General features: G+C 51.9%; 1 long non-coding RNA gene and 1 other non-coding gene across 2 annotated transcripts in view; one reads left to right on the top strand and one right to left on the bottom strand.

The window, feature by feature from the left end:
* LOC143410990 (uncharacterized) overlaps nucleotides 1-27279 on the bottom strand; it is a 136002-nt gene that overhangs the window by 72108 nt on the left and 36615 nt on the right. The gene's annotated exons all lie outside the window — the stretch shown is intronic.
* Trnaa-agc (transfer RNA alanine (anticodon AGC)) lies at nucleotides 12091-12163 on the top strand. The gene has a single exon. It is a non-coding gene; the product is annotated as a tRNA-Ala (tRNA).

The raw sequence follows: 27279 nt of genomic DNA, 5'->3' as shown, positions 1-27279 counted from the left end.
GACTTTCTCTCAGCCTCACACCCACTGCCAGTTCCTGGTTAGGTGTCAGGCATGGCGAGGACGCTTGGTAAATACTTGTCAAACATCCTGCAGTTTCCATTACAAATCGAGAGCCCTCCTTGGGCCATTCGATAAGAAGCCAGCAGCCAGCCGGAGCGGAGCGGCACGGGGGCTCACCAAGGACGTGGAATCTTGCCACACCCTGGGGGCGGGCTGAGGCAGGTGTTCCTCAGACACGGAAACGAGGCAGAGGGAGGCGCTGGGCCCATCTGGCCAAAGGGCAGGTGGACAGGCAGGAGGAAAAGGCTCTCCAGGGCCCCAGCCTCTAAAACTCCAGTACGCCTACCTCCACGGCCACCACGTTATCTGGTAGCCATGACAATTGTCCAATAAATTAATAACTTAAGTGCTCGATAAACATTAGCTATGTACCAGACACTGACGTCATGAACCAATATAACTCTTGCGGCAATTTTGGAAGGCTCATTGAGTCCCGGCGGACACCGAGTCGGGGCTCAGGGGAGAGGTTCAGGATGGCGGGGAGAGGGTGTCGCAATGCATGAGGTACTGCTGACATCAAACAGGCAGGTGGCAGGGATCTGAATACTTGCATCATGCAGGACTGTGACCACCCAAATGCCCACAGCACCCTGGCTGAGAGATGCCATTCTGTTAGCAAGAGCAGAGCCAGGATCAGAGCCCCTGCTCTTCCCTACGTCCCCACTCTATAGTTTCAAAGGGGTTAATGGTGCCACGTGGACCACGTCAGGGTGGAAACTGATCACTTCCCTCAAAGAAACATCAGCATTAGAGAACAGACCTGTGTCACCCACAAAATTCTGTCATCTCCCCAAAAGAACACAAAATATTTAAGATGATGCCTCCACAGGTAAAAACTGATCTCAGTGTTGTAAGAAAGTGCTTTATTAACAACTACCCGCATGTGCCTATACATACCCATACATGCATAAGCGTGTGTACATGTGTACATGTGCATATATATGCACATAAAGCCATTGCTTCAAAACATTGCAATTTCATAAGAGAGAAAAGGAAGGGGATAAAGCAGACCCTGAGTAGCACCAAGCACCTAATAAAGAGCAGACAGGTTCTAGAGTTGAGCGCCAGGGACGCTACTTTGATAGGCGTGTTCATGAAGAAGATGGGGCTTCAAGTTGAAGAGATGGAACAGAGTCCAATCTGCAGGAAAAGAGGAAAGGGAGAGGGACTTAAAGTCAAGCATGCAGAGGAGAGAGAGCAGCGTGTCAAGCCAGAGAGGCTGTAAGGAGGCCACCCCAGGTTTATAAAAAAGGGTTCTGATTCAGAGCAGATGGGGAAACCCCCCCCCAAAAGAGAGTTTGTACAGGAGTAAGGAAGGATTCCATTAGATCAGAGGAATTCTGGTAGGAAATAAGAATCCTCGTGGGTTATATGTCCAGTGCTAAATGATCAAAGTGGGATTTTCAGGTGTGGGCAGATAGCAAAGGAGTGGCTAGGTGGTCAGTTAGAGTCCCCTCGGTAGACCCGGCAGGGGCCAGAGCCTCCATGGGTGGGGGCACGCTGCACACCCTGCCAAGGTCTCCACGCTTCCTCATGTTCGTCTGGATGGAAACATGTTGGGGGCCAGAGGAAAGCGGAAGGGTTGAACCCACTTTGTCCTGTAGACTGGGACCATGGGAGGGATGATGGTACTGCTGATGGAACACTGAGGTCGGGCGTCCAATCAGAGCATCTGGGGAGAAATGTCCTGGGAACGGTAAAGGCTGATAGGGAGGTTGGTGCTGCCATCTAGAAACACCCTCATCCCTCCCAGACCCAAAAGGAGACTGGTCCCCTCGGCCAGGTGTCAAGAGATGCAGGAGTGTGGACCTTGCATGGCACATCTAGTGGCCCTGATGCCACCTGCCTCCCAAGAACCATGCCTACATTTAGTCCCCTCCTCTCTAGTTCAGGCTGCCCCTGTGACTTGCTTTAACCAGGAGGAGGTGACAGAAGTAATCCATGCCAGTTCTAGGCCTCAGTCTTCAGGAGTCCTAGCAGCCACAGATGAGGTCAAACTACCCCCCACTGGAGGGAGAACCTATAAGAACAAAGAGAAGCCCCCCGGGTGACATGGGAACAGGCTCAGCATACCAGCCGCCCAGCTGGACTGGTCTCCAATGAACCTTCTAGCAGAACAAAGTCTCCTGAGTAACCACTGGCCAGACCAGCAGAAGATCTGCTCAGTGAGGCTGAGCCCACATTCCAGAATCATGAACAAATAAAATGGTGGCTGCTTTACAATGCTAAGGCTTAGGGTGGCTTGTTATACAGAAACTGATAACCCACACGCTTCCGCAAGGCCATCGACGGGACAGGAGCGCCCTCTGGTCCTGGTCCACAGTCAGTCTTATCCTGCACAGCTATTCACGGGCAGGTTTCTATCTGTCCTTGGTGTCACATAAACAGTCGCAGGGGAGAGCCACTGCCATCTGCGACCACTGCCCACAACCTCCTGGTACCCAGGCTGGGCATATAGTTGACTCTCCATAAACATCTGTCCCGTGGATGCCTAGCAGCCGCTCTGATTTTAATGGGCTCTAGAGAAGCCCATCCAAAGCACACTTATTCCTGCAAATCTTCTGGGGGACTCCTAACCCTCCATGTCAGGAAATGTTCTCATAAATCTGACCATAATCCCCGAGGCTCCTGGAGCTCATTTCCTCTTGTCCAGCTCGGATGGATAACAGCTGGTCACTGTTTCAGCGTTCACCCACACCACACCCCACACCTTCCTCAGCCCGGCCCAGTTGGCTCCCCATCAGGAAAGAAGGCTACTGAGCCCCAAGGACCGCGCTCTGCAAGGCCCTCCCACAGGTGAGAAGTCCAAAGTGCGGAACGAAGAAGCTTCTCTCCGACGTCAGAGCCCTGCACCAAATCCCAAGAGCCCAGGGAACGCTGGTGAGGCTGAATCTTGTGGGAATCCAGGGTGGGTGTCACTTAGCTCTAGAGGACCTGGACTCCAGCAGTCAGCTGCTGCCGGCCACCTGGGGCCATTGAGCCCCAGTGGAACCAGCAGAGGCCCTTCTTGAAATGCAGATTCCCAGACCTCCCTGATGGAGACTGGCTCAGTGGATCTGCCATGGAGCTCCGGAAAATTGCCTTTCAAAGAATTCCACATATGATTCTGATGCAAGCAGTGACCACAGCAGAAGACGACTCAAAAAAATAAACTAGCTAGCCAGTCTTTATTAAGGGGGTTCTATGTTCCAGGCTCATTCAAATGACTTAAATGATGCCAAAACTCTGTTAAGTAGTATCATTGTTCCCATTTGACAGAGAGGGAAACTGAGGCATGGGGCAGCTGAAATAACTTGACAAAAGGCACACCCCCAGTAAGGAACTGAGCTGGGATCAGAACCCCAGTTAGCTCAGCTCCAGGATCCACCTCTTAACCACCTTGTTCTACACCTGAAGTGAAGGCAAGTCCCTTGGGGCATCCTGCAGGTGACCTGCTTCACCATGTGCAGCAATGTCCCTGAAGGCAGAAGCCTGGGAGGCCAGTTCTAGAGAATGTTAACACATGCTCCTCGGGGGAGATGGTAGGAGGTGATGTGGATCACTCAGGGAAGCACTGAGTTAATCCAAATGAGATGAATTCTCTTTTTTTGTAGAACTTCTCAAAGAGACTTCACAGGGAGCACAGGCCAGAGAATTTCCAAGAGGGGGTTGTATTTTGCAACATTCTCTGTGTGTATTAGTTTACAGAGTGCTTTTGTCCAAAAGCATCTCGGGGCATGAGGAGGAGGGCAGGATACTAATTCGCTCTAGGAAACACAGGCCCAGAGGAGCGCTTCTGAAACGTTAATATACCCTTGAAACACCTAAGGATCTTGTTCAAGTGCAGGCTTGGATTCTGTGGGTGGAGGGGCCTGAGACTCTGCGTTTCTAACAAGCTTGCAAGTGATGCCAAGTCTGGGGGCCCTCTTGGCATGGTGGAGACCAGCGCTGGCTGGCTCTGTCCTCCTCCTCAGTGTCCCCAGGACCATAGCCCATGTGCAAATCTCCAGGGATTGTAGCCACTGCTTGCGCCTCCTCAAACCACATACTGCAAGTTGCACCGGGGCCCTTGGCAAATCCAGACCCTTCTTGAGAAGATCCGTCCCAGGGTCTGCGCCTCAAACTTCCTCTCCACCTTCCCAAGCTCAGCACCCCTGCCCTGGCCTTGGGTAGGCCTCGGTCGGAAGGTGAAGTCGGCCCAGGGCTGCTGGGGATCAGCACAAGGCAGAGGGAGGAGGTGAAGGGAGGATAAGCAGGGAGCGAGGAGGCCCCGTGAGGTCTTGTGACCGACTGGGCCTCCTGGTGCCGCCGAGGTGGCAGTGCCAAGGCACAGTGCTGGAATACTTGGCCCGGCTCCGGAGCAAACACCCAATCCAAACAGGCCCGAGTGTGTCTCTGAACAGACTGTGTAAATAAGGGGGGAGGAGGAAAAAACCCCAACTGGCCACAGATCCCGCTTTCAAACACGTCGAAACAAAATAATCCCTCTCTCACTCCCTCACTCGCTCTCTCCCTCCTTCTCTCTCCTCTTTTTTTTTTTTAATTTCCACTGGTGCTGAGGCCTCATCGGAGCCTGGCTGGCGGCTCGTTAGCGCCTGCAGCCTACCTGTCCTGCATAGGAATGAAGCTGGAGGGTTACATGATCCGCCCGCGCTGCAGGCCCCGGACAGCTACCGCATTCAGAGTCCAGGGAACAGACTAGAAGCTGTTCTCAGAGGCCATGGAGGAGGGACCACAGGGAGCCTGGGGCCCAGCTGCAATGGAGACCGTGCAGCAAATCTGGCCCTTCCCAGGTGGCCCGCTTCCCCAGCCTTGAAAATCCCCCCTGCCAGAAAGCAGGGTCCCGACTCCCCAGAACAAGGCTAGCTCTATGGGGCTCCGTGGCTGGGAAACCCTGCCTGAGCCACTCTCCCAGGGCGGCTCCATCTCCCAGTGTGTGTGCAGGCAAGGGGGCGACCTGCTTGTGGTCTGTTTCTGGTTTTGTATTGGGTTTGGAACCTTCTGAAGGCAGGGAGGGGTGGGGGTGCTGGGAGCGTGAGTCATATGCAGATGAGAACCCACCTCCCGCTCCTGCAAGTCCAAACAATGGAGCTGTCACCCCGGCTCTTGCCAACCTTTCTTACTCAATCTTGGATCAAGAGGGCGTTGGAGGGGGAGGCCGCGGAGGGGAATCCAGACAGCTCTCCGCCCTGACATCAGCCCAGCTGTTGGAACTGCGCTGTGGCCTCACCAGAGCTGAAGGGAAGTGGGGACTATCTTGGGGAGGAGGCCCAGGAAACAGGGACGGGTCACTTGATGATGGAGCCCAGGGAAGGAGCAGGAAAGTCGACTGAGCACGTCCGTCCATCCAGCATCTCCCTCCCCATTCTCAGAAGTAGGCTTCCCACCCTCTCCACCCCCTCTCCTCCAGGCCAGTGCTCTGCAGGCCCTGCATGGTCATCACTTACAATTCCACTTAGCAAGAAGAGCCCAGATGTGGCTGGGTGAGTCCCAATAGCCTGAGGCTAGACAGGAAGAAGACTCCAGGTGAAGTCTGAGGACATCATCAAATCCTGAGGAAGCTCTGGTTGTTGTAACATAATTGACAGAACTTGGGTTGGAGGAACCGGTCTGAGATTATCCAGGTCCCCAGCAAAGCCAACGCCGTACTCAGCAGAGGGGCTGGGGCTGGGGGGAAATGCTGCTTTTTCAAAAAGAAAAATCCCCTTACACATTAATCTCCATTTTGTATCGAGTGTCCATCTTCCACACAGTCACAGATTTGGCACATTATTAGAGGAAAGCCCAGGAGAGTGGACCCAGGGACGCAGGGTGTTCAGGACTGCGCATGAGTTCACTGGAGAGAGTCCAGTCGATCCCTGGGAGTTTCATGGCTTGGGTCTCTTCGGACTGTGCGGGTCTGAAACCACAAGTCCCCTTCCTGGAGTGTTGCTGGGCACTGTGCTGAGGGCTTGCTGGGTCCGGGATCCAACCCTGCCTCCTCCCTGTGCAGCAGAAACCATGTCCATCCCACTGCTCAGATGGACACACCAAGGCTTAGAGGATAAGCAAGATGCCCAAGTCCTACCACTGCCTAGCAACAGCAAGGTGGCCAGGAGTCAGCTGTATGCCCTGCCCTCTGAGAGCACTGACCACCTTCCTCCTACCTGCCAATCAAGCCACTTTTACCCACCTTCTGTCTCTTAACAGAGACTTCCTCAAAGGCAGGGACAAGTCTCCCTTCCAAACTGCTTTCAGCTTTTGTTGCTGAGCAACAGATCCTAGTGACATCATTACTGAATAAATGGGTGAACAATGTACCCGAGGGGCAAAGGCAGCTCTGCCCCCTCATTCCACTACATTCCTCATTCCACCTGTCTCTCACTCTTCTGGGCACAGGGACCCAGGTGAGCAAGCAGAGGCTCCAAGCCAGGTGAGGGGGACTGAGAGTCACAGCACTAAGCGGCACCTGTGCAAATCCCTGCAGCACACTCCGGAGCTGAGCTCCACAGGGACCCTGCCATAGAAGTGTTCTCCTCCAAAGAGGAAACAGACCCCAGAGAGAGAAAGCGTAACTTGCAAGTTCCAAAGGGAAAGGAAGGTTTACAGGTTCTCAAGAGGTCAGAGGACAGCCAGCCCGGCTCAGCACCTCCGCATCCGGGTTTGCTCCACGGCCATTTATTCTGAATGATGCCCAAGCAGTGACACACCCACCAGGGGCCACATGTCACAAAGTGAGAGCGCCACATGTGGACTAGGGGTGGAACTAGGCCAGGCCGCTTTGCAGAACCCTCTGGTGGTTTCTTCCACATTTAAACCAGAGCGGCGGAGACCCAGCGATGGATTCTAGGCCGAGTCCTTTACCCGAGAGAAACGAAAACGGGTCCGCGAGAAGCTGTGCTCAAGAAAGCTCGCACCAACTTTATTCAAAACAGTCCAAACCTGGAAACAGGACACATGCCCATCAGATAAAAAACCGTGGGACAGCCGTACAATGGGGCATGACTCGGCACTTGAGGAGCCACCCGGATACATGTGATAGCACAGAGGAGTCCCAAAAGCAGCATGCTGAGAGAAGGAGTGACACCAAGGAGAACAGACATCCCCTGATCCAAGGTATCCAAAACCCCCAGAGGATGTCCAAATCCACGGAGAGCCTGACCCTGTACTGTGCTTTTTCCTCTGTTTGCATACCTGTAGCAAAGGTTAATTTATAGATTAGGCACAGCAAGAGACTAGCAACAGCAATTAATAATTACACAATTAGGCCAGAGATAGTGATGCACGCCTGTACTCCCAGCAGCTTGGGAGGCTGAGGCAGGAGGATCGCGAGTTCATAGTCAGCCTCAGCAACTTAGTGAGGCCTTCAGCAACTTAGCAACACCCTGTCTCAAAATAAAACAAATAAATAAATAAAAAGGGCTGGGGATATGGTTCAGTGGTTAAGCCCACAATCCCTAGTACCAAATAAATAAATAATACAGTTATAATAGACTAAATTAAAAGTTATTTGAAATGTGATTTATTTATTTCTGGCACTTTCAATTTAATATTTTTAAAATGCTGTTGACTGTTGGCATGTGAAAATCAAACCATGGATAAGTGGGAAACCACCGTATATACAGTTTAGCTCCATCTACATGATGTTTCCTTAAAATAGCACAACTAACCTAGACAGGGAAAAAAAAAGCAGAAGAAGTTGCCACAGTGGGCCTGGGCAAGGGGACAGATGGCTGAGACCATGTGGCAACCTGCTGGGCTACAGGCACTGCCTGTGGCATATTTTGCCTTAAAAGAAAAAAAAAAAAATTTGTAACCAAATATTGCGTTCTAGTTAATGATATGCGTGCAGCAGCATCTGGAGGGCAGGAGCCCGAGGTCTGCAACTTGCATGGAATGATCAACAGAAATGGGACAGAGAGAGGCCTGAGGACCAGGCTACAGGAGGGACACAGTGAGCAGATGTGGAATTAAAAAAAAAAAAGAAAGAAAGAAATCAATCGTGGGATCTGTGAGGACTATGCAGGCACTGGCTGTAAGAATCTTTCAACCTTTCTCTATATTTGTAAATTTTTAAAATAAAATATTGGGGGAAAGAAAATGCAAGAATGTTCCAAACAGCTTCATGTGGAAAGTGAGTTGATAGGGTAAGTTTTCAGGGCTGTGTACACAAATTCCTGGTGTCACAGACTGAGGAGGCTGCAGGAGAGGAGGGGCCGGGGCACCTTGGAGACATTCAGGGCTGTAGATACAGCCCCCCAGCTCCGGTGTCCAGACCCACTCTGAGGTCCAGGGGAAGCCCAAAGCGAGAGCCGTCAAGGTCTGCAGGCTGTCACCCTGAGCGAGACGCAGTTTCCTGTTCTGTGGGATTAAGCACCTCCTGGCTTGAAACGCCTCTCACTAAATAGCATTTTGATGAGTTAAGTGTAAATGAATCAGAAACAAATGGATTAAGTTTCTCAGCGCACAGCCAGGATTGGAAAGAAAGAAAATGAAGGAAAAGAGAGACGGTAAAATCAGGGGCGGCAGAGAAAGGGTCTCTATTTCACCCAGTGCCCAAAACCTGCATTTTAAAAGATACTTGATCGACTTGCTGATCTCCATCCCAGACACAGAGGGCTTCTGGGCCCAGCTCTTTAATATTCAAATGACTTCGAAAAACATTTCTCATCCTGGAAAGCAGAGGGAGAGGAAACGCTTTGAAGTCCTCCTAGTTATTTAATTATTTTCCCCCCAAAGGTAAGGTAGTGTATTTTTATCCAATATTAAATAAACATTTTTTTTTTTCTTAATGGTATGTTCAAAGCCTTCAGGCCTCTGATGTTGGTTTGGGGTTTTTGTTTTGTCTTGTGCCCTGAAAGGAGCATGAGGATGGTGCTTTTTCTTTCCAAATGTTCTAGAAACACGGCTCACTAGGCCCAGGAAGCCTCTCGGGCTGCTGTGCTGTTATGGAGGAGGAAGCTGCTTGGGCACCAGGGACCTTCTCCAGAGTGGCCCACCTGGGGCAGAGCCCAGGAGGCTTGGCCCCTATCCACACAGAGTGCTCCTCCCACAGCAGGAAAACCGGGCTCCTGCCCCGAGTTCACCACCCTGGGGGCCACCCTTCCTGGACGCGTGAATGAACGGGAACATCTAGTGTCAGTTATCAGCAGAGATAATGACAATGGCCATCTCCCCAGAGACTCGGAGACCTCTCCAGCTCTCAGGTAAGGTCAGGCGAGGACCCGGGAAGTCAGTGCACCTCTATGTAAGGATGCAGCCGAGAAGGGGAGGGGAAAAAATCACACCTATGAAGGATTTTCTCTAACGGGGCCTAATTTAGACACAAATCTACACAAACACCACCCACAAAGATTATTTGGGCACAGAACATGGGACAGTAGAGTGGGCATGGGAATCGCAAAATAACGATTCTCAAATACACCATGTTTGAGTAACAGCTCGTAAATTGTTATTAAGTGAATTAGCCAGTAAATATAATTCACACGCTATCAGAGAATTGTAACAGAAAAGATGGGTTCACGGGAAGTTACAAACACCAGAATCCGTTAGGGACGAGTTCTCGGGCCCCTGCCCTAAGTGACAGGCTTGATTGTTAGTTACACTGTATTGCCCCATTTAATTCTTGCAATGGCCTTATGAGATCAGGGTCATTAAACACACTTCTTTACAGATTTTTTAAAAAACTAGGCCACAGACAAAGTAACTGTCCAAGGCCACACAGCTGGAAAATGATGGATTCAATCCAGTTCTGATTCATTCCCAAGTCCATGTCTCTCTGTCCTGCCTAGTGGGCACCCAAAAGGGTGGACTTAACCCTAAAGGACCCATGGAGTCTGTATGGAGAAACGGGTTTTGTATCTAGCCAGTGACAAATTCATACTTTGTATATCACGATTTATTCCCCAGAGCAACTGTGTTTCTGTTAACATAAAATAACTCTCATTGAAAACTAGAAAATTAAGATCACATGAAATCTCAGCACGCAGAGGTGACCTGTCAATCTTTTGTTTAAAATATTTCCCCACGTGTTCAATGTGCTTAAATGCTTTGTTTCTCGAACTTTTTATTCTGGAATAATTTCAGATTTGCAGGAAAGTTGCAAAGACAGGACAGAGAACTCTTGCACATCCTGTCCTCACCTTCCTCTCTCGTGAACATCTTACATAACCAAAGCACATTGGTCCAAACGGAGAAGTTCCTTATAACTCAAGCGTGTTGTTTTTAAGCAGATCGGACTCAACAGGTCACCCTCCCAACAGCTCCCACCCTACAGGTGGGTGATATCCTCCGACTAACTGGTATTTCCATAGCTTCCCGTCCTCACACTCCTTAAACACAGGATGGGCAACTCCTCCCCACGATGGCACACCTGTCCAGCCACTGTGGGCCCAAGCGCCTCTCCTTTGGGGACCTCCACTCACCCAGCCACTCTCTCCTCCAGGGAGCCCTGATGCAGTTGCCTCACCACCAACAGATTAGCTCAGATGCTCTCTGGACGATGGAAGGCTTCCTGGGCGAGCTTGCTCTCCACTACCTTCCAGAGAACAGCGCAGGGATAAGAAAGAGTTAATGGACTTTCGAGACAGCCATTTTCCCCAAAACCAGACTGACCATTTCAAAGAAACACCCAGAAATGAAACGTTCGCTCTCATCCGCTCCGGCTACCCTGGCTCTCCTCTTCCGATCTGACACAGAGATCTTTGGGTTTTCGGCATTTCAATCATGGAATTAACTTTCGGGGTACAAGGGCAGCCCCCAACTGAGTTTAATTTCCTTCTCATCTCTCTGCACTGTCTATTTAAACTCCCTGAAGGGAAAGCCTGGAGCAGCCTCAGGCACTAATGCATACAACAGGAAGACAAAAGGAGAGGATCGTCAGCAAAGTTCTGTGCCTATTTTTTTTTTTTTTTTAATGGAAAAAGGAATAGGGAGAAGGCTAGGGACTGTAAAACTGCTTGCAGATCTAGAAATGGCTCAAACTGAGCTTGAACCAGGACCTGCCCAGCATGCTAACGGTGGCCATGGTGTCTCTTCAAAAGAAACCCATATTTTATTTTGAAACTCCTCTTCTTCCATGCAAAACACTTTGTCCCTGTGCTTAGAAACACTATCAAATGCTATATATTTGGGATGACTGGAAAGGAGGTGGCTGGGAAGATTTAGAGAAACTGAGCCCTACCCCATGCTGGGGAATTCTTAAGCGCCATCCTGGCTTGCAAAAAGGGAAAGAAAAAAAAAGAAAGAAAGAAAGAAAAAGAAAAAGAAAGAAAACAAGCTACTGGTCAGAGGGAATGCTCTTCCATGCCAAGCGCAGCTTGAATTAATACACAACACAACCTCTTAAAGGGGGATGCTGCTTTAGACCAAGAGTCTCTAAATGTAACCGATTAAAAGTAACAGGAAGTGGAGAATATTCTGGAAGGGAAAGGGCAGCAACATGAGACATTTTCTTCACCCCGGTGTTTGCAATCTTGTCACTCTGGTCAAGGCCACACCTCCGGGTCAGGAGGGGAGAAGTCTCCGAAGCTGAGGGTGCCAGTCCACCGCCCTCAGCCGAACAATGCCAATGATCTTGGCTTCCATCCCCCTGGGGCTCTGTGGTCTGGTGCAGCGGCTGGTAGAACCCATTGCACTTTTGAGTTCCGCCCAGAAACCACAGGAGGATCTGCCCGTGGAAAAGAAAAATCTAATTGGTTACAGGGACTTAGCATTTGCTCAGAAGACATTCATGCCCCTTCTCCTCCATGGCTGTCCGGTGCTGAGGAGGAAAAGGTGAATTACCCTGACAGCGGTGATGACCTTAGTGTGTGTGTGCATACAGACAGAATCATCAAGCTGAATACCTTCAGTACATGCACTTTTTTTAAAAAAATATTTTTTTAGATGTTGATGGGCCTTTATTTTATTCATTTATTTATATGTGGTGCTGAGGATTGAACCCAGGGCCTCACACATGCCTGGCAAGTGCTCTACCACTGAGCCACCACCCCAGCCCCCACATGCACTTTTTATCAGTCACTTGTACCTCAGGGAAGCAGAGGAAGAGGGGGAAGCAAAAAAAAACAGGGCTGGGGTTGTGGCTCAGTGGTAGAGCGCTTGCCTAGCATGTGTGAGGCCCTGGGTTCGATCCCCAGCACCACATAAAAATAAATCAACAAAATAAAGGTATAAAAAATATTTAAAAAACAAACAAATAAGGCGAGGCTTTCTCTCCTAAGCTGAAGCATAAGTGTGGGCCCAACAAGTTCCAGCAAAGAGAAACTCAAGCCTTAGAAATGGAAGCGTTACTAGTCTTCCAGGATGAAGACTTCCACCTCCCTGCTAGTGGGGGCCTTCCGAGGCTATCTGGAGATTTCTGACACCCAGACGATTCATCTCATCCACCTGACATCGAAACCTAAGATCCACCCGAGGGTTCTGACCATGCTGGGTGGTAGGTGGGCTCTGTCATGAGCAGAGCTTCAGAAAGGGGACTGGCTCGTGAGGGTTTCCCCGGGCCCCAAGCTGTAAGCAGGCTCCGTCAGGGGTGTGTGTGTGTGAGGGGTGTGTGTGTGTGTGTGTGTGTGTGTGTGTGTGTGTGTTCGTCTAATTGTGAGGAGTTATGCATACTCTGTAAGCACAAACTGTGAAAGATGGGGCATATGTGGAAAGACCTCCCTCCTGTAAATAAAACAGGCGGCTGGAATCGAATACAACTTGCAACAAATTAAGCCTGACATTGAGGAATAACCATGGGGAGACGAGCTCCCTGGAGCTCCAGGATGAAAGACAAACCTCTGGGGGCGGACGGTGGGAGGGGAGGAAGGAGCCAAGGACAGCAGCAAGCTCCCAGTAAGTCCCTCCCAATGCTGGACCACAGAGAGCTTGGCCAGGACTCAGGCTCAGGCTCAGGCAGTGTGAATCCAGAACGCCACCCAGGCGAGGCCCTGGGACACTCCCAGGCAAGGCCACGTGAGTCAGGCTCTCAGGCTTCACCTCAAGCCATGGCAGGCTGAGAGCACCGCAGGAAGGACGAGGCCTGAGGTCCTCCTTGGGCCTTCCCAGGACCTCCAGCAAGAGAGCAGAAGGGGTGACTTAGGGACTGCCTTATGTCCAGAACCTGGAATCCCTCCCCCCATTCTGTTTTTATTGGAGTTTAAAGCAAATGTCCGTGCCCAGCTCCAGGGACTGCAATCCTTCCCAGCTTGGGTTGGTTGGTTCATCTGGTCTACCGTCCTAGCTGGGCCAGTCACAGAAGCGCAAGGGGTTACACACAGCGATGCTGACTTCCAGAAAAGCCTTCCTTCTCTCAGGTTCTCCTGCCGCATGGATCCAGAATGGCCCCCATGTTTCCCATATCTTAGAGAAGAAAGAACAAGGGACCATCTTGGAACATGGAACACTTCCAAAGAGAAATTCCTGGGTGAGCAAAACCCAAAAGACAACATGAGTCCAGTGTGCCCTTAACAGCCAGGTGGATAGAGCAGTAGGTGGACCCACTTCCCGGTCTGCCTCTGCCCTCCATCTTCCCAGAGGAGGAGAGGAGCTACTACCTCCCAGGTCACTCTGAGCAGCCCTCCTTACTGGGCCATCTGGAGGGTGGAGAAGCCACAGTTCTGGATGACTCTGGACCATGGCCCATGTGGGCCGCCTAAGCCACCCTGCCGCAGAGACAGATGGCATGAGCTGTTCGGGAACTGTGACGGGCACTGCCTGCCCCTGTGCCAATCTCTCAAGAGGGAGCTGAACTCCGCTGCTAATGTCCTCTGCCCAGGCAGCAGCTGCAGACTACCCAGTGGCAAAGGTCCACTGAGGGGTTCTGGCATTGTTCATCCATGCACGCAACCAAGAGTTAAAGAACCTACTGTGTGCCAGGCACTAGAGAGTCAACGTGGAACGAAACCAGACATCCCCAGTCACCCTGAGTCCAGTGCAAGAGACCATCAGAGATCAGACAGACATGGAAGGGGATCTAAGCCTGCAAATCCAGATGAGCTCCGCAGGGTTGGGAACCCATAGAGAGAGGACCTGAGGAACCAGGTCATCTTCCCTTAACCTTGGGTGACTCAATCCTCTCCAGCCTCCTTCTCATCTGTAAAATGGGCCACCGTGTATGCTCAGGTGGAGGCTTAAGTGGGAGACGGTGCTTCAGAACACACCCAAGTTCCCAGTAAACAGGCTTGTGAATGGGTGGTTCATCTGGTCTACCTTCCTAGCTGGGCCAGTCACAGAAGCACAAAGGGTTACACACAGCGAAGGGCCCCGGGAATGAAAGAGTCACGCTCAGGTTCACAGGGCTGGCCACTGAGCCCCCTTAGCAACACTCAGATTCGAGACCCCCTTCCCCTCCATCTCTCCCAGCAGACAGGCCTGGGCTTCCCCCGAGAAGAGGTTCTTCCAGGAGATTCTGACGGATTCCCTCCTCCAGCCGATTCCAGCCACAGCCTCTCACTGCTTCTGCTATTTCGGTCCTGGGGCTTTAAGTGGCCGCTGCCAGCACCATGGGGGATTTGTGGAGCCTCGGCCCTGGCCCCACGCAAGCTGGATGTGCTCAGCCAGGACGTGGCTGCGAGCCGGCAGGCTGCTGCGAGGGACAGAGGCACACTCGGGCCTTCCAAAGCTGCCCCTTCCCTTGGCAGGCATATTCCTGTCCGGTCACCCTGAGATGGACGAGGCTGGCTTCAGTCTTGAGGGTCTGAAGGTACACGAGACCACCGAAAGAGAGAGCTGAGTGTTCTGGGTCCCTTCGAGCTCCTGTGTAAGGTAGCTTTTTATAGAGACAGAGCTTCTGTCTGCTTTTTCCTTAAGAAGACGGATGAGGGAGAGCACCAGTGGAGAGCGGGGATCTGCCTCCTTCAAATCAGGTGGTTCCAGAACCTTCGGGAGCCCCACTCTGATGGTGACTGGCCTAGGTCCACCCTTTTCCCAAGCACCGTGATATGAAGTCCACCGGAAGCTCACCACAAAGCCATGAGCTGGAAGGGCTGCAGAGCTTTCTGCCCAGACTCTCAGAAGCAGGGCCCGTGGGGAACTGAGACGTGAGAGGGACAAAGGCACAGTTTACCCCCAAGCTCACGGTGGCCCCCTAAAAATTCCCTTGGCCAGTGAAGAGGGTGAGGCCCAGTCTGTTAAAGGCAAGGCAAGGGCCCCCTGAGAGGGGCTGAGGCCAGGCAGCTCTCTCCACGGCCCATCGGCATGGCCACCTCGGGTGTCCTGGGTGATGTAGATGGGGCAGGGGCCTTGCAGCAGGAGCTGGGAGTCAGGGTCAGGAGAGGGGGACACACCTGCCTGAGCCCTGGCGGGGAACACTCCATCTGCCTCCTCTTGCTTGCTGTAGGTATAGGGAAAGGTCTGACAACTGGCACTCAGGTCCCGAGAGCAGGGGAGAACCTTCCCTTCACCTGTGCGTCTCTTCTCCCCTAGGGTCACTTCTAATCCTGCCTGAAACCACCTCATCTCCAGGGCCACTCACCAAGTGGGGCCATCCCCAGTACTGCAGTCTACATGGGCATGCGGTCCCGAAGCTCCAGACCTGCGTCTCTTAGCAAATTGTGTAGGTCAACTTGACATCATCAAGGCTGACTTGAGAAACAAACCCAGAGGTCACCTTTTCCAAAAAAAGAAGGCAGCACACACATCCACTCAGAATATCAGAACAATGAAGAGAAGGAAAGGAACAACCTTTTGTTTGACTTCTGAAGTGTGGCGATTATTATTATTATTTTAGTCAGAAAAGCTACCTCCTTTAGAAAACAAAAGTGAGCTTGGTTCCAATAGCTGAGCCAAGCAGTGGACTCCTCCTGAGGATCCTACCACAGGAAGGTCCCTGACTGGCACTTCCCGGCTCCCCCGAGGGCTCACGGAGCAGTGGCCAAGAGTGGGAACACAGCAGGGTTGCAGGCAATGCCCACTCCTCCTCTCTGCACCCCAAGACGCGGAGGCCAAGGGCCAATGATTCACAGGCGTGAAACAAAGAGGTTACGCAACCCACTCGTCGCGCAGCCAGAGGCAGGACTGATGTCAGGAGCCCACCAAGGTCTCCACGGCCTGCTTCATGAGCCCACGCAGCAAACAAACAGCATCACGTTGTGAATATGCAATACCATAAGCAGAAGATCAATAAGTGATGACTGTAAACGTGATAACAAGCTTCAGAGCACCACGCTGGACTTGAGTCAGGCTACACAGGATAATAAAGTCGCTTTTCTCCTGACCCCAAAAGGGAAGGGACACTTGGGGGCAATATTAACTCTTTCCCACTTTCTGGAGCCTGCTGTGTGTCATGCAAGATTAACGGACTGCCCTGTCACCAAGGCCCCACGAGGTCGGCGTGGAGGAATGGAAACATGAGCGAGTTCAGAATGGGCTCAGACTGGGAGGGATTCCAAAAACCAGGGACACAGAATAAAAAGGAGAAAGAAAAGAAGCGGGGGAAAATGCTGTTGTTAACTTGCAGAGAAGTGAGGTTTTCTCCTCGTCTCAGACCAAACCACAAGGGAGGCCCCCGGGGGTGGGGGACGGAGGGATTTTATACTGGTGATTTTTGGAGCCTAGATGTTATGAACAATAAACAGTCACCGTACGCATCCTGAACACAGGGACTCTGCACAGGGATTGACAGTTGCTAGTGTCAACTGGAGGGTGGGCCGGGACATGTCTGTTGGACAGGTAGAAACACCGGGGCTGAATGGTGGAGTCACAACACAGCTATGACCCGAACCTCCAGCAGACTCCAAGGCCCACACCCTAACTTTGTTATCCTGACTCTCTGATTCCAAGCAAAGGGTTTCCCACATGAAGTGCTGAGCCCAAGTGTCCGACTCCTGACCCAGAGGACACAGGGGCAGCAGCCCCTGGGGGTGGAGGAAGCCGGCAGAGGGAGGCTCGGAGGCTCTGGGCAAGTCAAAGTGACCTCCCCAGGTGGCAGTGGAAATTCTCCAGGTACCAGCAGATGGAGACCAGAGGCTCCAGCTTGCGAGAGCTGCTGCCGGAGCAAGCAAGGCCGCCCCCACAGGGCCCCAGCAACCACCCATGGCCCTTGGAGGGGCTGAGCAGAAGATGCAAGTGGATCTCAGAACCCTGGAGACACGTGCTCAGCCAGAGCCAGAATCGCAGGATTCTGTTTAGATGACTAAGCCTCCAGGCCAGGGGCGGCCACAGAGGCAGAGGTAGACTGGCCATCAGGTCACCAGGGGCCAGGGAGCAGGGGCAGCAGAGAACGGCCCCCTAACAGGTCTGGGGTTTCCTTTCTGATGGTCTCCACAGACGTCCAAACTCTTCAAAATGCAAACATTAACGGTGCACGATTTTGCCTATGAATCATGACTTAAGAAATTTTTTAAGTGGATTTTAAGCTCTGGCACTAGAGAGCAGTGATGTGTAGACAACCCTGTGACTACTCCCAACACCAGCGAGTGATTCACCTTACGATGGTTAAAATGATAAATTTTATGTTAGGTGTAATTTACCATAATTTTTTTTTTTTTTTAATAAAAGCAAATTTCCAAATTGGAACTCATTCAATCCAGCAGGAGACCAACACCTGGGGCCAGGCCTCAGCCCCTAATGGCTGGGGCTTAGAACTGGACATTGCCCCAAGACCCTCCAATTTATCAGCTCCATGTTTAGAGAGAGGGTGGAGCAGGCGGAGAGGGAAGGAAGAAGGCCCGCCAGGCAGCCAGCAGCCAGCCCGCTGGCCGGGAGGCAGGGCTCCCTCCCCGCGCGGCCTCCCCCAGCTCCGGGTAGGGCCGCAGCCCCCCTGGCCTCTGCCCACCTGGCAGGGACTGTGCTTACTTTCTTGGGGCTGGGAGCCCGGTGTCCTTGGTCTGCATCACAGAGTCAACAACAATTTATCTGAACTGGGCGAACAAGGCAGCAGTAAGTGGCGGCACTCTGACAATATTTAATGACTCAGGGGGTGGGGACACTCTGTAAGATGGAGGAGAGCAGGCAGAAAACTCCAGGGGAAATTCCGTGGGGGGAAGATAAAAGGGGGCTGTAAAGCAATTTTGACAGGTTAACAGACAGGTAATATTGCAACGGTGTTGACTTAACCAGGCTAGGGCTCCATGCAGCGCAGAGTGAGCCCAGGCGAGAGCCTCGGAGGCCCAGGGTTCACAGGAAACAAAGATCCAGTCAGAGAAAACCAAACAACAGCCAGGCAGACGCTGGCAGCCCGGCAGCCTCTCTCTCCCCGGCTCGGAAGCCGCCGGGATGCTTCCTGCACGCGGATCTGGACAGATAACTTCCAGTGGGCTCCTGGCAGGGGCCGCCACCTGGGAACACAGGGCCAGGCTTCGGACAGCACCTCAGCCCGGGTTGGGTCCATGACATGCCCCTCATCCCTCCCACTTCAAGGCAGACCAGTCCTGTGATTCCTAGTCCCAGGAAGACAGCCTCACCCATCCCATCAGCTGTCCACTCAGGACCTGTCGCCAGCAACGAAATCCACGCCAGCTCCCAACCCCTGATCCACTCTCCCAGCTTCAAACCCTGCTCTGCCGTCTCCTAGTTCCACACTGGATAAGGGACCTTCACCTCTCTGGGCCTCAATTCCCACATCTGTAAAATGGGACAACGATTCTCACAAGGTCAATGAATGCACTCCTAATTACTGAGTGTTCGTGCAAGTTGATGCAAACATTAATAGTATTTTAAAAAATAATTATGAGGGATAAGTAAATAATATGCAGTTTAAATAAAGCACGGTAGTTGGAAAACAGGAGGTATTCAACATGTCTTGCTTTCCTTCTATAACTGTCTCTGCCACCCACCAGGGAGGTGATCTTCTCAATACAGCAGGACAATCCTTAGACACACAAAGGTGCTCAGTTTGTTTTCAATATGTGAAAGCTGTTACATCTCCACCCTCACTCCCACAGCATGGGGAGAAAGCTCTTTAAGGGGACCAAAAGAGGTGTCACGCTGGCTGAGGTCCTGTGGAGAAACACCCAAGACACCCCCGGCACTCTGAGACCTTGGCAGCCACACTCAGTAATCTGATATGGCTCCACGTTCCCGTATTTCTCGGAGAACATAAAAGTGTTCAGTGCACTGACCCAGCACTCAAAGGGTGCCAAGATCCTGACTTCACTTCCTACAGGGTTCCCTGGCCTCTGTTACAGGACACTGTTTTGAGGCTGGATTATATGCTTTTAGGTTATTTGGAAAATCACTGTGGCTTTAAATAATAAAATTCTGAGTGACATCTGTCAGCCTCGATTACCCTGAGTCTGCTAAGCAACCTTTTCTTTCTTTTCTCATTTTTAGAAGGGCAATGAAGTAAGTGTTATCCAGAAAGGTTTGCAAGAGCCTGCAGAGTTGCATATTAAACACTCTCTGGAAACTGGTCCCAAAGGTTTGTGCCAGAGACCTAGCGACAGGTCTGAGACGGTACAACCCAGAGCTGAGCTGGTAACGGTGACAGGAGGTGGGAGTCGGAGAGGCTGAGGGAGAATCACAGGGGCATCTGGTCAACCTCTCCGTTTCAACAATGGGGAAACAGGGTCCCAAGGAAATCTTGATGTGCCCGACACTCACAGATGGCCACAGTGAAGCCACAACAAGGGGCAAGGCCCCAGGCTCCAGGGAGCACCCTCCAAGTGACACTGTAAGGGCCCATGATTTCTTCTTGTTCCATGACTCAGAACACACATTAGCAAACTTCCCATTCTGCTGTGGCAGCCAGAAGACACCCATAAAGGGGTTCCTCCATACCAACCTCTGCCCCATCTCTATTTTCATGGTTCGATGATCATCGCTGCTCTGAGAAGTGCATCTACTTGGAGGACCTCTCTGCTGTCCATCATGCAAGTCCTACCTAGCCCAGGGATGGTAGCTGAGGAACACCCGTAGCCACAGTCCTGAGGGGAAGGTGCCATCTGAAAATGGTGAGTGAAAAATCAGGGTGCAGGCAGTCTCTTCAGAGAGCAGGGACCCCTGGACCAAATGTGCCCCCAAAGCCAGCTCCTCTCCCACCACCACCAAGCTCAAGTCCCAAGTATGCAGGACTTTTGATTCTTTCCCGGTGACCAGGGAGATATGGACGGGTAGGAAGGTCGCCTCCAAGACCTCAAGGTGAAACCTGTGAGTGCTGAGAGGAATGGGAAGAATGAAGACTTATTAAGAGTCAAAATCGACCTTTTTTTTTTTTTCCCTCTGGGGGTGGGATTAAGCTGGAGGTGAGAAACCAGGTCTGGATTAGGCTCTGGGCATTACGATAATCTGTTGGTGTGATTTCACAGAACACGCCTAGGTACCCCCAAAATCAAACAGCAGGTACTTAATGGCTGATATTATGTCTACCCTCGACCTCTCTGATGAGCACACCACGTCAGTGCCTGGCACGGGAAAGCAGCCACTGGACATGGATGGACAGATGGGTCTGGAAGGTACCGGAGACCCGAGCCAGCTGAGCACGTGCTGCCTTATAGAAAGCACAAGACAGCACGCGAGTCCAGTCCCACCCAAACCAATGGGGAGCCCGTTTTAAAAGTCTCCAGTCCCGAGACTGGGGGTGGGGGGATGGTTCCCCACATGCCACCAAGGAGACAGCTAAGGATGTGAGACACCCCAAGTGTGTCCTGCCCCTTGGTTTTTGCTATTCTCTTCTAAAGGTATTTCAGAGCCTGGAACTCCTCAAAAAGACCTCTTAAGCCCGCACCGCAGCCTTCCGATTCTACTAACTTGGGAGGCGATGAAATGAACCCAGGTGGCCAGCCTGCCCCGGCTTATGTCTAAACCACGTCACTGTGTGTGAACTTTAAGCCCAAGCTAAACAATCCTAATCTCATTTCTGGAAATGTAGGAAGGTGGCTTGCCAAGGGACAGGGGCACCTCCTAGCCCTCTGAGCCGTGAGTGCTGGGAAGGAGGAACTTCACAAGCCCTACCTTTCACCTTTGCCTGCTGACTTCCCCGCCTGAAAAGTCCCCACACAGGACAACAGGGACCTTGGTCAGGAACACAGTAGGTGCTCAATACATGCAAAAGTAAGGAGACTTTGAGTCCTGGTGCACTTGCCTTATGACCCTGTTCTATATATGACGGATCCATGCAATGGAACATTATTCAGCCCTAAAAAAGAAAAGAAATCTGACACTCCCTGCAACACGGTCGCACCTTGAGGACATCACGCCAGGTGAAATAAGGCAGCCACCTCATGCCACTCATAGGAGGTCCCCAGATGGATCAAATTCACAGAGACTGGAAGTAGAAGGGTGGGCACCAGGATAGGAGGTAGGGGAAGAGGAGAACAGGGAGTTAGGGTTTAAAGGGTTTGGAGTTTCAGTTTTGCAAGATAAAAAAGGGGCAGATGGCTGGTGGCGATGGCTACATAACAATGTGGTCAAGTCAACGTCACTGAACGGGACGCGGAAGAAGGCCTAAAACGTCAAATGGCACCTCACGTGCATTTCGGTACCGTTAAGCACAAATAAATAGGTTCCAAGCCACTTCTCCCCAGCCTGGCGAGAGGCAGGAAGGAGGCGCCCTCGTCAGCCATCCCTGTAAGTGGCGGTGACTCCCACTCCCCCGTAAGCTCCAAACCCAAGAGTCAATCCAGAGGGCACCGCGTTCTGAGGGCAGTCCCTGGAGGGGAGCAAAGACCCCTGGACAATGGCCAGGCAATGCCCTGGGGAGTGGGAAGCAGGGGACTTGCTAAAACAGCTCGGGGTGCTCCCGCTCCTAGAGGAGGCAGAGGAGAAGGGAAACCAGGAAGAAGAAGCCAGAAAGGTCAGGTGGAACAGGGACACCGAGGCAGGGCGACCTGAGGGACAACTTCTGGCATGAGCTGCGGCTGCCCAGAGCAGGACCCGGGCGGGAGGCTTCTCCGTTCATCTCTCCTGCTGGGCAGGCAGGGTCTCTCCAACCCTCTGGGGAAAGTCTGCAGTAAGAAAAAGGGGCACACCCGGGTGTGGGGGTGCACACCTGGAATCCCAGCAGCACGGGGGGCTCAGGAAGGAGGATTGCAAGGGCGAGGCCAGCCTCCTCGGCAACTTAGCGAGGCCCCAGGCAACTCAGTAGACCCTGTCTCAAAATCAAAAACAGAAAGGGCAGGGGAGTGGCTCCGTGGCTAAGCTCTCCTGGGTTCAGTCCCTGGTACCAGAAGCAAAAAAGTAAAAAAAAAAAAAAAAGAGAGAGAAAGAAGCATCGTATGGAAAGGCAGAGACTCAGGCTGGAAGGTCAGCCGATGCTTAAAGTGTGGCCATGAACATGCTCCGAGGTCGATTTGGCCCTCAAAGGAAACAAAATGTATGGTTGGTCGGATAAGTAGAAAGGAAAGCCCTCGGAATGGGAACCTGGTGCCCACGTGTTCCAGCAAAAGAAAGGCTCCAGAATCCACCAAGGCACCCTGCTGACCCAAACCAAGCCTAGAAATGCCCCCATCAGAAGAAGCCCGTCTTTGTTTGCTGGGTGGGTGGGCTTGTCTGTTGACCCTTCCTCTCCACAACCTTAGCAGCCACCCCAGTGGATCAAGGGAGGGGGGAGAATTACCGACTGAGAAGTGGGAAGATGGAACCTTCCAGAATGCTGGAAACATGGATCCTGTCTTGGTCTGCAGGGTGGTTACACGGAGGTCTACGATATGAAAATCCACAGGACTTACGTTTAGGATTTGTGTCTTTTATAAAACACTTCAGTCTCTTAGTACAAACAACCTGAGCCGCTCGTTTTCTGTCTGGGGAGTTTTGCAAGACAGTGCCTAGAAACCAAGGTCAAAAGCAACCAGAGATCCTCAAGGTCCAGCTCTCCCCAAACTCACTCAGAGCTTCTGTGAGGGCATCCTACCCCTACCCCTAACCCATGGCAGCCTGTCAGGTGCCGAGACTGGACGGCTTCCCCCTCCAGCCACCCCTGTCCAGGTGATGCAGTCATCTCTCAACACCTGACATCTACCAGTGGCCACAGTATCACAGCTCCCTCTTACAGAGTACGGCTTTCATGGCCCCTCGCTGGTGGTCACCCTCCTGAAGGATGTCCTTTAGATAAGGCCACTAATCCCACTCATGCTCATAAAGGCCCCACCCTCATGACCCAGGCATCTCACAAAGGCCCCAACTCAACACCCTCACGTTGGGAGTTAGATTTTCACATAAATTTGGCAGGTAAACACATTCACGCCCTTGCACCGATCAACCCTTAAAAGTCCACAGAAGTGTGAGCAAGGTGCCCAGCCGCCCTCCTCCACCGGCATCCTCCTGCTGTGCAGGAAGGTGCCCCGCAGATCTCGGCCTCTGGGAAGCAATGGTCTCATGATGCCCGTGTGACCACTCTCGTCTTGCGCCATGGTGAGCATGTCTGATGAAGACTCCCAGGCCCGGCTCCCAACCAACAGAGTCCAGGTCAGGGTGAGGCTCCGAAGAAGCCAGTAAGCCCCACAGCTGAACTCCTATGGCCTGGGAGATGTGGGCAGAGCTAACTGGGCATGCAGCCACCGGACTAGGGACACCAGGTCTAACCGGGCTCCTGACCCTCACTCCTACCTGGCAAGGAGCCCCAGCTTCTCTCTCCCACCCCATTCCCACCTCCACAGAAGGTGCCAGACTTGACATCTTAGAGGGAACAGGACATTGAAGGCAGTGTCCGTGGACTAGGACACCTACACTGCTCTCCTCATTCTCCACACTATTGTCTCAACATCCCAGGCTGCCCGTGCCCCACAGCCATGATGGACGCACGCTGAGTCCTGTCTCTTCTAACCCTACGTGCCTCTATGACACACGATGACAGTCATAATGCTCGTCCTAATAGTAGCTAATACCCACCAAGTGCACACCGGTATCGGGTGCTATCCCAAGTGTTTTATAATTATAAATTCATTCAGTCTTCACAGATGTGCTCGTTATTTTAGTCTATTTCACAAATAAGGAAATTGAGGTGAAGAGAGGCTAAGTAACATTTTTGTGTGTGCACAGCTGCTAGCTAGATATAACCTCCTTGAGGACTGAGTGTGCATGTATGCCTCGACTTTTCCAGCTCTCTTTTTTGATATTTCATTCATTCAGTAGGCATGTATTCAACTTCTCTTTGAGCATTTATCTCCATCCGAGGAGGGAAATATCAATGGCTGTATGTAGGCCTTGGGGCTGTGGCCCTGAGTTGTCACCCTAGCTGTATCTCAGTGTGGATGACCCTGTTGGCTGGTTCACACTCCTGGAAACCTCTTTGTGTCTGTAACCTGGGGGTGTCAGGACCTGCCTCTCAGTTGTCCCAAGTGCCAACTAAAGCTCATGGCCCAGCACACCATAGGTGCTCAACCAATGTTCGTGTAATCTCTATACCTGCCCACAGAGCTCACTCCTGCTCCACACACACACAGCCCTAGATGACCTTAGAAATCTGTAAGCATCCTCCAAGAGGGAGCGCACGGTGGCTCAAGTAGCTGTCTCATGGCTTAGCCCACAGTCCCTGAAGCAGCAAAATCAGGATTCATCCCTAAAGCCCGACAAGGGAAATACACCCACTAGGTAAAGAGAAGCCACAGGGTAGCCCTGGAGCTAAGAATAGGATGCCCCAGGCCCATGGATCCATCTCCCCACTAACCACAGAACAGCACAGCACAGAAACCCAGAGAACCGGGGCCCCTTCCGGGAGCTGCTGTTTCTCCCAGGCCTGGTCTCCCAAGGAGACCTACACACCTCATTTAATGCACAAAATAGAAAGAGTAGTCCTCATGTCCGCCCAAGGCACTCATTTGTGGGTTTTATTTATAGGCCTACATATATTTGTGCACAGAAAGACGTGCCAGTCAGGCAGAGTAGGCGCAGACACACACACACACACACACACACACACACACACACACACACTTATTTGCAGGTCCATGCAGCCCAGGTAAAGATAAGTCCATTCACTCACTGTTTAGACATCAGTCATCTTAATCAACTCTCCCAATCCCACGTCATAGTGCCCACATGAACTCTAATGGCTTTCTCCGTTTGCTGTTAACGAACCTAAGAATTTGGAGAACAAGAGGAGGAACTGAATAGCTAAACCTCAAAAATTGACCCCCAAAGCTGCCTGTCCCTAATGGCCTGAAACTGTCCTCCTTTGTCCCTAATCCCTCTGCTGTTAGGAAGCGGCTTCCAGCTATGCCGCTCTCAGAGGCAATTCAGACACCTGGTGGGCCCTGCACCCTGTTGGGACTAGGAGAAAGGCCCCTGCTAGTTGCTGAGGCCCAAGACACAATAGACACAATGCAGCAGATAGGCCAGAGGTAGGGGGCTGTTCTCTGTGCTTTTAAGTATTACTGCCCCAGGAGCACGAGGAAACGTACCGAAGAGAAAAACAAGCATCTGATGGGATGCTTCCAGTGACAACCCCACACTTGGTTTCTGTCTCATTCTGATTATCCTCCGCACACGGGCTTCTTGCTGCTCCCTGTCCCTCACTCCCACTTCTGTCCTTACAAAAGGCCCTGGAATCCTCCCCTTCCCACCTACAGGGGCATCTTGTGAAAAATCCCTTGCGGGGGACATCTAGGGCACAGGATAGAAGAACAAAATCCGCAATCATGTTGCAAGCTGGGCCCAGGAACGTCCGAATGATGGGAAATCAGTGTCTCTGGAGGAAGGAGGCCAGCTGGAAGAAACACAATGTCCCCTCGCTGGCAGGGCTGGTGCCCTGAGCCACACTTTCACAGAGAGGTGTGCACCTTTGGGGGAACACCTGGGTTTGGGGCATGGGGACACAGAAACTCATAACAAATAGAGTCTGACATGCTTCATATCATGGTGGAACATGACAAAATCCCTGGGAATGTGGAGAATGAATATCGGAAGCATCCAAGAAATGTGCAGGCTGCAAAGAAACGTCCAGGCCAACCCCTGGGCCTCCTCCAGCAGCTCATGTCTGAGTCTGGAACATTCCAGGAGTGTTTTAATGTGAAAACTTGAAAAGCATTTAAGGGAAGAAAATGACTTCTGCATGAATGTGTCTTTCCTTCAAAGACCACCCCCCTCAACCTCGGTCCAAGCTCAGCTCCCACCCACAAAATGGCCTGTGGGCACACTATGTGACCCAACACTGTAAAGGGACCATTAGCCCACACTCAGCCTATGAAGAACACAGAGGGCTTGGAAACCAGTGTTTAGAAAGGAAAGCCCCTCTACCATCCAGAACAGCCCCCGTCTCCAAAGCCCAAGCCCAGGCCACCTGCTCCAACCCCAGGCAGTCCTGAAGGGAAACAGCTCAGCTCAACACAACCCACCACTGAAGGTGCTCAAAGCAATGTCCCCAGCTCCACGAGAACAAGACTTACATCAAGTTGTCCTTTGACTTTCATTACTGTAAAGATCTCATTTTTATCATGAAGAAAATGTGAAGGTTACAAAATGAAAAAAAAAATAAATAAAAATAGAAGAGTTCAACAAGAGGGAAGTGACCCGAAAAGGCAGCGCCAAGACTGAGCTAGGATTTCACGGCACTAGAGCTCTTCCCCCAGCCCCCTGGGCTGCACAACCATCAGGCCCGTTTCACCGATGAGGACACCAAGGTTCTGAATGGGAAAATAATCCCAACGTCAGCCCGGAAGACAAAATAAACTCGGCAGGAGAATAAAGAGAGATCAGTTGCAATTGCTTAAAAACTGAATGATGGGATCTAAACCCTGCAAGCTGCAGTAAGAAGACTGAACTGTGTCTCAGAGCTGGGGCAGAGGAAGGGGACAGCTGGATTTGAACTGCTGCGTAAACCTTGGCAACAGGAGCACAGGCTGGAGAGGACAGACTGCCCTTTAGGCTCAGGACCGCTGAGCCCCGACTGTGGGACACCCAGGCAGAGACGGCCACTCAGCAAGAAATGGCAGCCGTGGGCCTTTCCCACACGGGTGTGCCAGTCCGCAGCCCACCGTTTATCAAAAGGAATCAGCTAACAACACTCCAGCTCTCACCCCGTCAGGAAGTTTTCCTACCAACTGCCTGGGAAGCAAGTCAAAAGCAGGTGTTTGCCTGGAAGACAAGTCCTAAGTCACCCCTAATGGCCGTCTTGTCCAGTGTCCTACCCAGCAGGTTTCCCCAATCTCACCGCAGTCCCCACCTTTAGCAAGCGCAGAGTCCAAACCTACGAGGCCCAGAGAGGCCCTGCCTCCATCCACCAGCCCTAAGGAAGCACAGGAAACGTCTAACGGCTGGCCAGGGTGGCCTTCTCCCTTCTGTCTAGGGAGAAGCGGCTGTAGAGTTATCAGTGCAAGAAGACAATGGCCCAGCCGGGGACTTCCAAAGTCCCCCCTGTGGAATGCCAGCTCCATTTGAATGATGCTGCTTAAACCATCTGTATAAAAG

Source organism: Callospermophilus lateralis, chromosome 11, assembly GCF_048772815.1.
Source record: "Callospermophilus lateralis isolate mCalLat2 chromosome 11, mCalLat2.hap1, whole genome shotgun sequence".
Classification (NCBI taxonomy): Eukaryota; Metazoa; Chordata; class Mammalia; order Rodentia; family Sciuridae; genus Callospermophilus; species Callospermophilus lateralis.
Note: the sequence above shows the minus strand (reverse complement) of the source record. Positions and strands in the feature narration are given on the sequence as shown.